A 16,427-nucleotide genomic window follows, 5' to 3' on the forward strand; every position below is an offset into this window, starting at 1 on the left:
TCTTTTTTTTTAACCTCCGTACCGTGTGCTACATCTGGCCATCAACAAGCTTCATGCCCAGCCAGTTGTAGAAGTACTCTGAATTCATTTGTCTAATAGAAAAAAAAATTCCAGTAATTTTAAGCATTTAAAAACTCATTTATGAGCCTAATGGGGTTCAACCAATCATTAGACCCTTGAAAGCTCACTGCTCAAAATAATACTCGTGATATGAAAATTAACAGAAGGGAAAACTTTTGGCTACTTTTTCATTTCCCAGTGTGACAAGTGATTAGGCAGCTGATAGAAGTCTCTTTCCAATTATATTACAAGTGAAAGTCGAAAATAACTGGTTTGTTATCTACTCAAGATCCCTGAAACTCAGAAACAGCCTCTTCTTTAAAAAAGTATTTTTTTTTAAATAATTACTGTTTTAATCTTTGTGGTTTTTGTGTCCGAAACAAAAACCACAACATTGAAAAAAAATCACTTAAAGCATCTTTAAAAACCTCATCCGCTAATCTCCTTATTAAAAAACGTCGTAGGTGTGAAAGTCAAAGTGACACACTGTTTTTCTCACTTTTGGGAAATCTCGACACACGCACTTATATTCTTAAAAACAAGAATGATACCATTGCAAACACTGAAATTAGTCGAGCTAATGACGCACAGCATTTTTGGAGAGCAGCATTTCTCTGAACGTGCACTTCCAACCTTGTTCCTCAGAGGTGAGCAGCCTTCGAATCGAGTGTTAATGGCAAAAGCATAATTTCTCTCCACCAACACTAAATCCAATCGCACTGTTAAAGTAGTGAAAGTCTATCACCTCTCCTCCAATTTATGATTGTCTCGATAATTACCTGCTTGCCTGCTTTGTGTAATCTGTTTTCAGGCTGAGTTGCTTTCTTTGACCTTTAGACCCTGAGGTGTCTGTGCTGTGTGCCTCCTTATTGAGAAAGATGAAATAGAACGTTAAAGCTCATTATCTGTTGCTGCGTAATGCCCCACTGAGGTCAACAGCTCGATGAGCGCGTACGCACTCACACAGCGTGGAGGCACCTGTGTATCGACAGAGCAATTCAGGAGCTGCACATGCACACGCAGATCCTCGCGTACAACCAATTTGAGCTTGAACGTAATTCTGATAATCCACTGTTTGTGCATTCCCCTGCAGTAAATAAGTGCTGCCATGCAAGAGAATGTCACTACGATTCAATTACACCGGGCTGACACTGTTCTCAAATTGGTGCTCTTTTTTTTCGTGCTGTGGGATGCCTGTTATCACGCCGTCCTGCGACGTATTCCTCTGTCTGTTGCATGATGTCACACACTACAGGATCGCTATATGTCCTTAAAGATTGTGGAAACATTTAGCTTTTTTATTTGATCTGATAATTCACTAGAATATTAAGACATCACCCTCTTAATTAACACTTGTTCAGTCGCTCTCTAATTTACTATTATCGAGTATGCTGTATAAGCAGAATGATAAAACTACTTTGTCATGCTAATGAAGACGAAGTCCCCAGTTTGCGGTATATTTTGCGAAATCCTGGTGATAATCACAATGAACAGTCTTCGAAGGAGCCCTCTTTTTAAACACAGAACACAGCAGTGCCTCGGCAGAGGAAACTTTCATTGGCTCCCTTCTTCCCTCTCAGAGATTTGTTGATAAAACCAGCGGAAGATCACTCAAAGACAGGCCTGTGTTCCCCGGGGATGCCTGTCTGACGCCAAACAGGGGATGTGCAGCAAGCCCAAACCTATTTCGTTTTAACACAAGGGACAGTTTGAGTGAGGGAGGAGGGAGAGATAATGAGACGGAGAGAGGAGGAGGAGGAAGAGGAGGGTCTCAGAATCGATTTGGGCCGCACAACTATACTGCAGCAGGTTGGAGGTCAGTGGTTTGGTCACACGGCTGTGGATCTCTGCAGCAGACTCCACAGGCCATTTCAAATTCAAGCATAGCTCCCTGAAATATACTCTGCTAAAGAAGGGTCACAGCTCAAAACACACCCTCATCTATTTTATTATTTATTGTAAACTCTTAAAGACTGCAATTTCCTACTTTACACTAATAAAAAGCCCTCAGCTACTTTATTTTTGGAGTTTTACCTTGAGCGTGTTGGATGCCAAATTGGCGACGATTTTACCTTTGGGGACTATTCAGATCGCTGCAGGTGGAGCCTAGAGCTCAATCAAACAAAGACTAAATATTTGAAAAGATTTCAAATAGCTAATCTTGGCTTGGGCTTAGATGGCATATTGCTCTGGAAGATTTCCTTCTCTTCCTCGTCTCTGAGGAGGCAATTGTTGACATACCCTGGGGCTGTAGATGGACAGAGAACAAGCATTAAATGGAGCAGCTCTTATTTCTTACAGCTTGTTGTACTTCCACCACAGTTATTACATTATTACCTTCCATAATCCTGCGCAGGGAGACAAAAACAGATTTTTTTCCCCTATTTCCCTTGCTTCCTCTCCTGTCTACTTCTCCACCTTGTGGTATCGCAATCCTTCCTGTGGATCCAACAGCTATTCATTTGGGACTGCCGAGTCCTCAGAGTGACAATAGGCTATATTTGGATGCACTGTTTTGGGGTACTGTAGTGTGTGTGTGTGTAAGTATGTGTGCACATGTATTCATTCAGAGAAATTCCCTGTCCATTTCCATGTCACCTTATGCAACACAAGCTCAATGAAGCCCATCCCAAAGAGCACTGAGCTGTGTATGTGTACTGTATTGATTGTCTAGGCGATCAATGCAACACTTTTATCTTTGATTTATTTCCCCTGGTCTTCAGGCTCACTGGGTGCTCTTTGATTGAGTTCTTTGGCCACTGGGTTTCAAAGTGGGCAGCAGAGAGAGACAATCGATCCCTGTACAGGTAACCTGACCCAGTTTGAGAGAAATAGTGTTATCAGTCTACTTTTGCTTACAGAAAAAAAAAAAACAGGGTATTGCATCCTCCCCCCTCTCACACATACACACAGAGCCCTGAATCAACAGTCTTCTCTGTTGCATCCAACAATTCAAGCCTCCACTGCGGGAGAACAGCGTAGGGGGAATGACTGCCCCACATGGCATTAACCTGAAGTTTCTGAGATGAAGCTGAAAGAAATCGCAATGCTGTTGCCCTTTTATCTGAAGTTTTGCTCTCACACATTCACTCACATACACCTTTGTTCTCTTGCACTTGTGAGGAACCTCACCATGATCCCTGGTCTCTAATCCTTAGCTTTCCAGTCACACGTAGGTCAGTTCTGCAGTTTTAATAAGCATCCAACACGTATATGCGTGGAAGCTGTTTTCTCTGAAAATGAAGTAATACAACATCTACAGGAACAGCGGCCACAGAGATATAATAACTATTTCTCAGGAAGATGACTACTACAGTGTGTGTGGGAATATGTATGTATGTATTAATCTGTTAAATGGTCCATTATGTTCACATTTATTTGGTAACTTAGCTTTCTCCTCCAGATGCTTTGAAGCTAAAACAATTAGCTGAAAAACATAAAATCCCTCTGAGGTAAGTGGAGCAAAGTCTGGTGATAATTCTCTGCTGCTTTATCACTACTCCCTACCTATTTACTCCAGCAGTTCTATGTAGTTAAAGCAGTAGCTTTCTAGAACATCAACCGGCATGATGTAGCTTTAATATTATTCTACTTTCTGGTCCACTTGGTGTCTACTTGTTAGACATTCAAACATGGTGGAGATATTGTGATGGTCTGAGGCTGTTATGTCACTTCAGGACCTGGATGACTATAACTGAAGGAATCATGACTTCGGCTCACGACAGAGATCTGAAATGCAGTTTCATTCACCTCTGAGTCTCTCAAAGAAAACAAAACGAAGTGGCCTAGTCCAGCGGTCCCCAACACACGAGCCACAGTGGTCCGTGAGTCGTTTGGTACCAGGCCACAAGAGTTGAGGCTCGGGTGTGAAATCTATGGTTTTCAGGTTTGTTTTTCTTATCTAAACTCATTTTCCCAGGGTCTTTTCCTGTGTTGTAGTTGTGTGTCTTATTTTGGAAGAAAGATTTACATGTAACCATAGCGACCAGAGAGCATTAAGGGGCAGAGAGGAGGATGTTACTCTCAATGTTGTTGGCGCATTTCAGGAGGACGCTGCTAATAAAGTTACACAATTACACAGTGAATTAGAATGCATTATTATATTTACAAAATACCACAGTTTGTGTCTTGGTCGTATCATTTTATTTTGTTGTATTTATCCGCAACACCTTAAAGGCCGATCCGTGAAAATATTGTCTGTGGTGCAAAAAAGGTTGGGGACCACTGGCCTAGTCAAAGTCTGGAGCTGAAGCCAACTCCAGTGTAGCTGAATTAAAATAATTCCCCAAAGAAGAGCAATGTGAAAATTTCACTGGTATCTCAAACACTTGAGTGCAGTTCTTGCTCCCAGGGGTGGCACAACCTTTTATTGGGTTTTTGATTTGAATAGATTTGAATAGCCATGAATAGATTTATTCCTTTAATAAATGAAATCATTGTTTAAAAACTGCATTTTGTATTTACTTGGATTACCCTTGCCTAATATTAAAATGAGTTTTTGTGATCTTAAATATATGCTGAACAATAAGAAATCAAGAAAGCAAATACTTTTTTCACAGCACTGTACCTTGTAGTGTAGGGGCAATAACAAGTTTGTGCAAAACAACAGAGGGTATGCAGATAAAATTGACATTTCTTTGACTGTGCTGGACTGTGGCCTACTTGCCACTATAGAAAGTTTAATACTTAAGTGTATACAGGATTGATTAGCTGTGCAGCAACAAACTAAACAAACTAAAATGGAAGAAGAAATACTTAATGAATGAAGCAAGGCAGCTAAAACACCTTCTATGTAAGTTTGTATTCTGTATCATTGTATCCAGTGTTAATATCTAATTATGACTTATATTGCAGATTTAAATCTAAATCCATTCTTACAGGTAAAACTAAGGTTAATCTCTTTAACACTACTGAAGAAGAAAGGACTGACTGAGCTGTCCTCGCTTTCCAGAATTTTTCCCACTCTCAACATCTGAGGACAGCGTATAAAAGCATACGCGTAGACAGAAGATCTTCCTTACTTATCCTCAAAAGTCTGGGCTCAAGGCAATACCTGGACTCTGTCTTTTTTCTGGTAACATTACAAGCCATCGAAGTGAATGTCTTTTCTGATAGTGTTAAGCTGGCTTTGCAAGCAAAGCGTGTGTCAATTGGCGACCTTTTCCTTGTGCATAGTACAGTTTGTGGCTTTAATCAGGCATCGGCTTCAGCGGATACGTGCTTAGCTTGCTGGATACACATGAGAGCACCACAAGGAGTGAAAGAGAAGTAAAAGAGAGTATAAAAGAGTAAGGGAGGTAGAGGGAGTGAGATGGGGGACTCAGTGGAACAAAAAGAGTTGCGCATTTCATTCCAATGTATGGATTAGTAAATGCATTTACTTTCCTAATTCTAATCTCGGAGGGAACATGGTATAACGGAAAGCTGTAGTGATTACTAAATGTTCTCGGACCAGAGAAACTTTCCATAGCTATAAGTACAGTCGGGGGAAGTAACCCTTTCTTGTGTATGAGCTGGAGATGATTATATTGCTTGCAACTTTGCTTTAAGGGTCCTTTTTAGTTCCTCTTTCAGCGTAGGTACTCCTTGAGTGTGCTCCAGTGGTACCATATCTATTATTAATGCCAACATTATCAATAGGGCTTCCGATTTATCTACTGTACGATCGCTGTGTGGTTTTGAATGTGTCAATTAAGGCCGACTCGTTCACCTCTTAATCACTGTTACTTTCAGATTCTCTTTATACTTACAGAGACTTGCTAAAAGCTGCTGCATGTAATGCTTTCTATAAACATTTCCACTGAATCATTTTGCATGTGGCTGATATTTAATTATTATTATTTAATTATTGGTAACAACAGTACGTCAGCATTTTGCTTTTTTTTTTTAGGAAAAGTGAATCTACTTGTTTAGTATTTAGTATTTTAGTATTTATTTATTTATTGTCATTGTCAAGAACAATGAAATTGCGTTTGGGGCTTCCATACAACCGAAAAAAAAGAAGAAAATAATAAATACCCCTTAAAACCCAAGTGTACATATTTAACCCAGTGTGACTCCAATGCAATAAGACAATCCTTAGCAATAATGTTCGTAGAAATTCAGACAAAGACCTGAGAAACATGACAAAATACAACAATGCAACCCATTCAATATTATTGTACTGTGAGATATGATATCAGATATGATAGTTATCTATTTAAGAAAGAGGGGGGGGGGGGGGCAGGAGGGGGAAGAGAATAAAGATATGATGCACCAATGCAGACCAGTTCATTGCTATTAAGAAGTTGGATATGGTTATTGTCCGTGAGAGGGGGGCAGAGAGTTCAGGAGCCTCACAGCCTGTGGATACAGGCTGTTGGCCAGTCTGGATGTTCTGGCCTGTATAGACCTGTACCTTCTCCCTGAGGGCAGCAGATGGAAAAGGTGGCGCGCAGGGTGATGTTGGTCCCGCAGGATACTGTGCACCCTCCTCAGACAGCGAGTGGGGAAGATATTACTGATCTCTGGCAGACTTGTTCCAATAATTCTGCCAGCTTCTTTCACCACCCGCTGGAGTGCTTGCTGATCGGCCTTGGTGCAGCTGGGGAACCACACTAGAAATCCATACGTCAGAACGCTGCTGATGGCACAGTTGTAGAAGTTCAACATCAGAGATCTGGGAATGTGTGCGCTCCGCAGTCTCCTCAGGTAGTAGAGGCGCTGTTGGGCCTTCCGTACAACTGAGGTGATATGGTTGCCCCAGGACAGGTCCTCGGTCACAGTTACCCCCAAGAATTTAAAACTGCTCACCCTCTCCACCGCCTCACTGCCAATGAAGAGAGGCAGATGGTTGTTATGACCCCTCTTCCGGAAATCTACAATGATCTCCTTGGTCTTTTTGGTGTTTAAGACCAAGTTATTGTCGTGGCACCATGACTCTAGTTGTTGCACCTCTGTCCTATAGTTTGTCTCATCATTGTTGGATATAAGTCCGAGCACTGTAGTGTCATCTGCAAACTTAACAATGAGATTGGACGCGCAGGAGGAAATACAGTCATGGGTGAAGAGAGTGTATAGCAGAGGGCTCAGAACACACCCCTGAGGGGCACCGGTGTTGACCACAAGGGTGGAAGAGGTGTTCTTACCCACTCTGACACTCTGTCTACGGTTAGTGAGGAAGTCCACAATCCAGTTGCACAGAGAGGAGTTAAGTCCCAGTTGGTGGAGTTTGGGACGGAGTTTGTATGGCCGGATGGTATTAAAAGCCGAGCTGTAGTCTACAAAGAGGAGCCGTGCATAGGTGTTCCTGTGTTCCAAGTGCTTCAGTAATGTGTGCAGCACTGTGGCGATCGCATCCTCGGTTGACCGGTTCTCCCTGTATGCAAACTGGTGCGAGTCCAGGGATGGTGGAAAAGCAGCTCTGATGTGTTTAATGACCAGTCTCTCCAGGCATTTGGCGGGAATGGGGGTGAGTGCCACAGGTCTGAAATCGTTCAGACATGTGACATTTGACTGTTTTGGGATGGGAACGATGGTTGCTGCTTTGAAACAGGATGGTACCAGTGAACAGGACAACGAGGTGTTATATATAGAGGTGAAGACGTCCGCCAGGTCCGCAGCACAGTCTTTTAGCACCCAGCCCAGCACTCCATCCGGCCCGGCCGCCTTCCTGGTGTTAATGCTCCGGAACACACGCCTCAGCTCATGAGTGCTCAGGACCGGAGCAGGGTCGGTTGAGGGGAGAGGGGACAGGACAGGAGAGAGAGTGTTCACTTTGACTGGTTCGTTTGTCTTTTGGAAACTCAAACAAGTACAACTTTAAACAAACTATTCACTTTTTATCAAAGCTCACACTGCTGGACAGCGTGTGCCATATATCAAACATCTTTCAAAATTCTATTTTGTTTTATTTATATATTGCTCGTTCACATCTCAAGACATTTTGCAATATGTTGTAAGTTAAATATGGGCTTCTACAATATTAGATAAGGAACCCCAACATTTCAGCTTTGCCCATTGAGGAAGCTCATGACAAACGGAGAGGAATGTCTCATTTTAAACAGAAAGAGATCTTTAGCAGAGCTAGACTCACAGAGGAAAAGCCATCTGTCACAACCATTTTGGGGCTGAGGGGAAAGCGAGCACAGAGCAGAGGAGGACAGAGCGAAGGAAACAAGAGGAGAAAACAGAGTGAAGAGAGTAGTTGAGAAGCACTCCTCAGTGCATCATGGGAAGTCTTCCAACATCCTGAGCCTTTAGCAGTTTAACTAAGGGGTGGTTCGGTGTCACCTGATCCAACCCTAACTATAAGCTTCACAAAAAAGGAAGGTTTTAAGCTGATTATTAAAAGTAGAGAAGGCGCCTGTCTCCTCAACCCGAGCTTGGAGCTGGTTCCACAGGAGAGGGGTCTGATAGTTGAAGGCTCTACATCCTATTGTACTTTTAGTCTGAGAGCAAAGTGCTCTGTTGGGATGATATGGTACTACAAGGTCTTTAATATGTAATGGGGCCTTATCAGAGAGGAGAAAGATCTTTTAATTGAATTCTGGATTTAACAGGAAGCCAATGAAGAGTACGTAGCTTTCTTGTCCCTGTCAATACTCTGCAGTGTTTTGGATTAACTGAAGTCTTTTTAGGAAGCTTTTAGGACAATGTGGTGATAATAAGGAATTACAGTATTTCAGGTTAGAAACAGCAAATCCATGGACTAGTTTTTCAGTATAATTCTGAGACAGGATGTTTGTAAATTTTTCAATATTAAGTTTCTTTTATATTCTTCAACTCACAACAACAGTCGTCTCAAGGTGCTTCATACTGTAGGCAGCAGTCCCCAGCCTTTTTTGCGCCATGGACCAGTATATGTCCGACAATAATTTCACGGACCAGCCTTAAATGTGTTGGATAAATACAACAAAATAAAACCAGTACTGGTACAAAAAAGAAAGATTTATTCATAACACACGGGAAAAGACCCAGGGAAACCGAGTTAATGATAAAAACGATTAAAAAATAACGCTAAAAACCCTGAAAACCATAAATTTCACACCAGCAAACGACTCACAGACCAGTACCGGTCCGTGGCCCGGGGGTTGGGGACTGCTGCTGTAAGGTACACAACCTACAATATTAGAGGAAAAAGCAAGTGTTACACAATCCCCTATGTGCAAGCACGTGGCAGCAGTGGAAAGGAAAAAGAGTTTAATAATTACTAATGATTAAATGCAATAGTGGTGTTTAAACACAGGGAGGGCGAAAAGAGAAGTAACGCTCAGTGCATCATGGGAAGCCCCCCGGCAACTTAAGTCTATTGCAGCATAACTAAGGGATGGTTCAAGGTTCCTTACAGTGGTGCCAAAGGCCGAGGTAAGAGGCCAGTGAAGTATGTGGTTAGTCACAGTGTGTCTCTGGTTTTTAGAGCTGAATACAATCATTTCAGTTTTGCCAAATTTATAACTTCCCTTAACTGATTGCACTTAACAGAGGCAACAAAACAGAAAACATATTGTCAGACTTCCCTTGATGTATTGTCAGAGTTATTACTCACCATGGAAGAAAGAAAACACACTTGATGGGAACTTGGTATGGGTCTTTAAATGAAGTCATAGTCGTTACTTTTCATAATAACAAAATCAAATCTAACGGTGACAAAGGTATTATTGAATTGAATATTACTCCTGCAGACTGGGAGCAGATTGCTTTGTAATGTCACCGGTACAAAATGAGTTCACCAGCAGTGTTTGTACGTTCAATCAAAATCCAACTCTTTAAACTGAGCAAATGCAGAAGAAAATCAAATCTATCTTTGAAAATTCTGATATTGATTCTTCTTCATATGTTAAGATCCAATAACTCAGCACTGCTAGTTTACAGTTTTGTGACCTGTAAAATGACTTTGAATGCATGAGAAACTGAGGCGGTAAAATAAGCACTGATATTAAAGCCAGTTTCCTGGTCAACAGCATTACTATCGTCCATACGCTGCTCTCTTCAGATGGTCTATCAGATTTCAAATGGTTTTGATCTTGTAGTTAATAATGCAGGACAAACTGTGTCACCAGTCAGTTTTTGTTGGTTTCAATTCTCTGCTGAGTAAGGGGTTGAAAGGTTGTTTCATTTGACAGCTAAGCTAAACTGCCTTGCGCTTTGACTCAATGCCATCTGTGCACAGTTGGCCTTTTAAAGCATTGACTAGGAATCCCAGTGAGTACAGTAGAACTAAACGAGGCAGGCCTCTGTCCAGACACATTTTGGAGAAAATAGCAATGGGTGAAACAGACAGTCACCTCTGACTAGCGCCATCTCAGGGTCACCGGAAGAAGCGTAGGGAGAGAAAGCAGGAAAAGGAGACACTGCAAATTGTCTGTTAGTCGTAAGAAAAAATAACTCTGACAGATGTTATTCTATTTTAATCAAAATATATTCATAGCACTCCACTCACAAGGTAAGTGCTTCATTGTTAGGAGTTTCATAATAGTTTTTTGTCATGTATTGAGCGGTGCAGAATAAAAGAGTGTCAAAACGGTTTAATTGTGAAGAAGAAAAAAAACAACAACATTGCCGGGCCGCATTGTTTGCTTTGGCGTTTAACAGCTAGTGACAAAAGAACTGCTGAGTGCTGTCGACCGAACCACGGTAAAATTTACATGCCATGAATTTGCACATGAGCATCTCTAGCTCATGGCAATTGGTTTACACAAAAGTGACAACAGGACATTAATGAAGAAGTAGAAGAGAGGAGAAGCGAGGAGAAGATAAGGTCAGATGGAAAAAAAAGAAAGAGGCGAGGTAGCAGAGGGGAAACATCTTTTGTTTTTTTCTTATTTGCTTCATGTAAGAGATATTATGTTGGCAGCTATTGTGTCATGGTTATTGTTATGCTTTCTGTAGATGACTGAGCGATATGGTCTCTAAAGACTCTCTAGGCTAAAGACTGTGGGAAGCGATAAGAGTGAAAAGCCATAATTTCACATTTAACAGAAAGTATCAGCCGTAGAAAAAAACTCATAATTGTAGACAGAGCACAGAGGGGAAATTCTCCAAACCAGCCAGGACTCTCAATGAACTGTTGTTTTTCAAATGAAGCTATTAGACGACTTTGGAGTTTGATAACTGTTTTTCCTTGTTCCTCTCCTCCTTCGCAAGGAAATGGTTTCCAAGACTGACAGTCATCTGATTTAAGTCACATTGTTTGTCATGGGCATCGAGTGATAGGAATAAGAATCCATATAAAAAGCCATTAGTTTTCTATTACTGCCAAGCTGGATGGACAGGCAGTCAGCGCTCAGCCGAATCACTGTGTTTAAAGTGTCAGGTTGGTTGAAAGAAGTCTACCTCTGTGGGGGCTCCCCCTGCCACTTCCCTGGGGGCTGAGTGGCTGAAATGACCATAAAACTCTGTTGAGCTAGACAGCCTGTAATTTCAGCAGTGAGAGGCGCTTTGCCAAGGTATAATGGAAAGCCCGTGGAAGCCATGAAATGCGCTGCATCCTGGTGTTGGAACACCATTGTCTGAACACTCAGGACACCTCTCTAAACTTTAAATTACTGTTTTTAAGCCATCATTGTCTGAAAGAGCTCTGCTTCTAAAAAGAAACACGGTGCTTGTTCAGTTTCTTTAATCTCCCGTGGTCTTTGCCATTCTTACAGAAATCTGACGTTCACATTCTGTATTAGTACAAAAGTAAAAGACCTTTTGCCCATAAGATACGGAAAAATGGCGCTTCGAAAGGTTGCTTTGTGTAGGCACAATAGAGTTGTTCTCTCTCCCCTCTGTCGTATCTTTTTTATCATCTGTACCATGGTTGTGGGTACAAGTGCCTTTTTCACTCTGAATGGAAATGGTTGAGAGGGGCCTTCGAGTGAGGAGGACAAGTGCTGAGAGGGGTTGCTTTGCATTTGTCTGTGTATGTTCTTTTTTTATTATGAAGGCTACTTATGTATTGTGTGTCGCTATTCGATAGTGCGCGTTTCTGTGTCTACACTCGTCTCTGTGGCGATGGCGGCGCGAGCATAGCGTGGTCAGTTTACTGAAGCGAGGTTTCACATGTGATGTTAGCAGCATGTCATGTCGAGAGGCTCTCTGGGGTGATTTGTAAGGAGGGTGGATGGAGATGGAGTAATGAAGTGTGTCTGAGTGGGGTTTGCTGCTGGAAGTCCAAGCGCCTTTTACGCCACACTGGCTACATTTCTGCTATGATGACACAGACACACAAACAGACAGACAGACATGGGAAATTGTTATATCATTATCCCACATTTAATCTCAGCCAAATATGCTTCTCTCCTCTTTTGAAGACTAACATGACGGCATATTGGTTTTTAAATCACTGCAATAAAAGAAGACCTTTCTCTCTGATAGACTATGCTGTGTCCTTCACAGAAGACAATTTTGTCACAGAAGACTATGTTATTCACAAAAAATAAGATATTAAGTATCATTCCATCTTAGTTATTTCAGAAAAAGGTATAAAAATTATAAATATGTGATCAAATACCAATTCCACTCTAGAATATTTAAGTCTAGCAGTGTGTGAAGACAGAGCCATATGTATATTTTGTTTACATTAACATTGGCCCTTTGAAAACTATTGTGGTGAACAGTAGTTTGCACCATCAGCATATTGTTCTTGTTTTTTAAATGCATTGTATTCATGCATCCCTCGTGCATAAATACAACGCTATAAATGCATAACTCTAATTTTCTTACAGCGTAAGTACAGTATGTGTAACTATTCATAAATAATTTTAGAGTTTTGCTGTACAAAAGTCAAAATTCACATATCTTTTCATGCTTTTCTTTGAAGAAAACATGTCTAAGTTTATATTTTTGGAGGATTTTTATCTCAGACATTTTCAGGCAACTCAACAGGAAAAGACTTCATGTATTTTCCCTGAATGTAAATTTGAGGTAGCTTTATGGAGTCAAGAGGCAGTAAGAGGACAATGCTACTGGCACAAGTGGAGGTACATTTTTACATCTTGTCAGCAGTGGTTGGACAGCAAAACAATAGGAGGGGGGAAAAGGAGCCACAGGAATAAACAGTAATGTGTCTGTTATGGAGAGCTGTGTCGGTCGTGTATACAGTGGCAAAGCTGTTCTCAGGCAAATGAAAGACACACTGAAACTTGTCTGACTCCAGCATAGACATATGCAAATGAAGAAACAAGCAAAAGAAAAAAAAGAAAAAAGAAAATCTTCATCTGAACAACCTGAATAAAAAACTTTAACTAATAAACAACTCAACTTCTTTCTTTTTTTATGACAACTATGAGGAGATCATTGTGCGGTCCTGTTACTTGTTGGATCTTTCTGTGGACTTTAAATCTTCCTGTAGCATCTCTCTCTCTCTCTCTCTCTCTCTCTCTCTCTCTCTCTCTCTCTCTCTCTCTCTCTCTCTCTCTCTCCGTGTGTTGCCAAAATTCTTCTTTGGAGTTCTGCCGTGAGTGTCTATGTTTCGCAGGAAAATTGACAAGACACAGCTCGTGGATTTTTGACCTCTGATAGATGGTCTTGTCTCTCCAGATGGTCTCATGTCTTGCTGTTGCGGCTGTGTACTATCCTTTCTAAAATTCCAGGGTTTGAGCCTTCATTGATATGTTGAAACCAAGATACTTTTTCCAGACTGCTGATTTTGATTTCAGAGTTGATGTCTTGTGGATTGTTAGGTATGAGCTTGGCCTTTCCTTTTTCTGATACCCATACTAAGAGCTGAGGCTTCTTTACCAAGAGGTTCCACCAAGCTTGGGAGTTTTCTTTCTTTCCCTTCAAAGACATGAATATAAAAATGTGGGCTGGTGATTGTTCTTCCTCCAGTGTTAACTGTGCCTTCATGCTGTTTCAAGGCATCTTTCATAATTCTCCAGGTGTATGTTGGAGAGGGTGGTTGAGAGTAGATACTTGATGATATTCCGACTGTAGTACCAGCTGCCCATGCTGTCACTCAAGAGAATAAGGCTTATATGCTTGTCATACAGGTGTTTGCTGATTCAGACCAGGTTGACGTTATCCACAAGGCTGCATGCCACATCCCATCAAAGACCTTCTTGAAAAAGAGCCCGTAGTGGCTGTGGAGCAGAAGGAACAGCAGGTTACAGTGGGGCAAAAAAGTATTTAGTCAGCCACCGATTGTGCAAGTTCCCCCACTTAAAATGATGACAGAGGTCAGTAATTTGCACCAGAGGTACACTTCAACTGTGAGAGACAGAATGTGAAAAAAAAAATCCATGAATCCACATGGTAGGATTTGTAAAGAATTTATTCGTAAATCAGGGTGGAAAATAAGTATTTGGTCACCTCAAACAAGGAAAATCTCTGGCTCTCACAGACCTGTAACTTCTTCTGTAAGAAGCTTTTCTGTCCCCCACTCGTTACCTGTATGGATGGCACCTGTTTGAACTCATCATCTGTATAAAAGACACCTGTCCACAGCCTCAAACAGTCAGACTCCAAACGCTGCCATGGCCAAGACCAAAGAGCTTTCGAAGGACACCAGGAAAAGTATTGTAGACCTGCACCAGACTGGGAAGAGTGAATCTACAATAGGCAAGCAGCTTGGTGTGAAAAAATCAACTGTGGGAGCAATCATCAGAAAATGGAAGACATACAAGACCACTGATAATCTCCCTCGATCTGGGGCTCCACGCAAGATCTCATCCCGTGGGGTCAAAATGATCATGAGAACGGTGAGCAAAGATCCCAGAACCACACGGGGGGACCTGGTGAATGACCTGCAGAGAGCTGGGACCAAAGTAACAAAGGTCGCCATCAGTAACACACTACAACGGCAGGGAATCAAATCCCGCAGTGCCAGACGTGTTCCGCTGCTGAAGCCAGTGCATGTCCAGGCCCGTCTGAAGTTTGCCAGAGAGCACATGGATGATACAGCAGAGGATTGGGAGAATGTCATGTGGTCAGATGAAACCAAAGTAGAACTTTTTGGTATAAACTCAACTCGTCGTGTTTGGAGGAAGAAGAATACTGAGTTGCATCCCAAGAACACCATACCTACTGTGAAGCATGGGGGTGGAAACATCATGCTATGGGGCTGTTTTTCTGTCAAGGGGACAGGACGACTGATCCGTGTTAAGGACAGAATGAATGGGGCCATGTATCGTGAGATTTTGAGCCAAAACCTCCTTCCATCAGTGAGAACTTTGAAGACGAAACGAGGCTGTGTCTTCCAACATGACAATGATCCAAAACACACCGCCCGGGCAACAAAGGAGTGGCTCCGTAAGAAGCATTTGAAAGTCCTGGAGTGGCCTAGCCAGTCTCCAGACCTCAACCCCATAGAAAATCTGTGGCGGGAGTTGAAAGTCCGTGTTGCTCGGCGACAGCCCCAAAACATCACTGCTCTCGAGAAGATCTGCATGGAGGAATGGGCCAAAATACCAGCTACTGTGTGTGCAAACCTGGTAAAGACCTATAGTAAACGTTTGACCTCTGTTATTGCCAACAAAGGTTATGTTACAAAGTATTGAGTTGTATTTTTGTTATTGACCAAATACTTATTTTCCACCCTGATTTACGAATAAATTCTTTACAAATCCTACCATGTGGATTCATGGATTTTTTTTTTCACATTCTGTCTCTCACAGTTGAAGTGTACCTCTGGTGCAAATTACTGACCTCTGTCATCATTTTAAGTGGGGGAACTTGCACAATCGGTGGCTGACTAAATACTTTTTTGCCCCACTGTATATGCTGTTTGGAAGGTTGGTGGTTCGACCCTATGAGGAAGCACTTGGCGACAGTGGGAAGGAAAAAAACCCTTTTAACAGGAAGAAACCTGTGATAGAATCAGGCTTAGGCACAAGCAGCCAAGTGCCATGATGGGCGACAGGACCAAAGACACACTTTGGAAGAGGGCCCAGAGATTAAAAACAACTGATGATTAAATGCTTTGTTGTCTTTAAACTAAGAAATTATTAGCTTAGCTTAGCATTAGAATTGAGATAAAGTTTTTATTTCACCAAAATAATAATGAAACCCTTATCTAGAAATATATGTATGTTGTCTGAAAAAAATGCAAAAAGGGGCACATTCATGTGTGAGTCATCAGACATATAAAGCGTCTAATACATATAAATGTGCATATAAATAAAGCATAGTCACTTTTTTCTGTTTCTTTTCTATATGAGGAAAAAGCGCTGTTAAGATAAAACCTCCAGGCGTTCTCATTAGTGTCTGAGTCCAAGTTCATTTCTTTATGTAATTCAAAATATGTCACAATTATGACAGTGATGTGCTTAAATATAATAAAACCCATAATATTTACTTTTGAAAGCCACCATGACATCTGACAATAAAAAAAACAGAAGAATGAGCTGCTGGCAACCATTAAGTTCCTTAGAAGGGAGTGGTTATCAGGTAGTGCTGGGTCACTA

At 41.5% G+C, this 16,427-nt stretch overlaps 1 protein-coding gene across 1 annotated transcript in view; it reads left to right on the top strand.

The window, feature by feature from the left end:
- The window catches only part of LOC146621084 (GDNF family receptor alpha-2-like), a 67,840-nt gene that overhangs the window by 36,079 nt on the left and 15,334 nt on the right, over positions 1 to 16,427 (top strand). The gene's annotated exons all lie outside the window — the stretch shown is intronic.

The sequence above is a fragment of the Diplotaxodon limnothrissa genome, linkage group LG12, assembly GCF_057381915.1.
Source record: "Diplotaxodon limnothrissa isolate DT_005_m linkage group LG12, D_limnothrissa_male_GT1.1, whole genome shotgun sequence".
Classification (NCBI taxonomy): Eukaryota; Metazoa; Chordata; class Actinopteri; order Cichliformes; family Cichlidae; genus Diplotaxodon; species Diplotaxodon limnothrissa.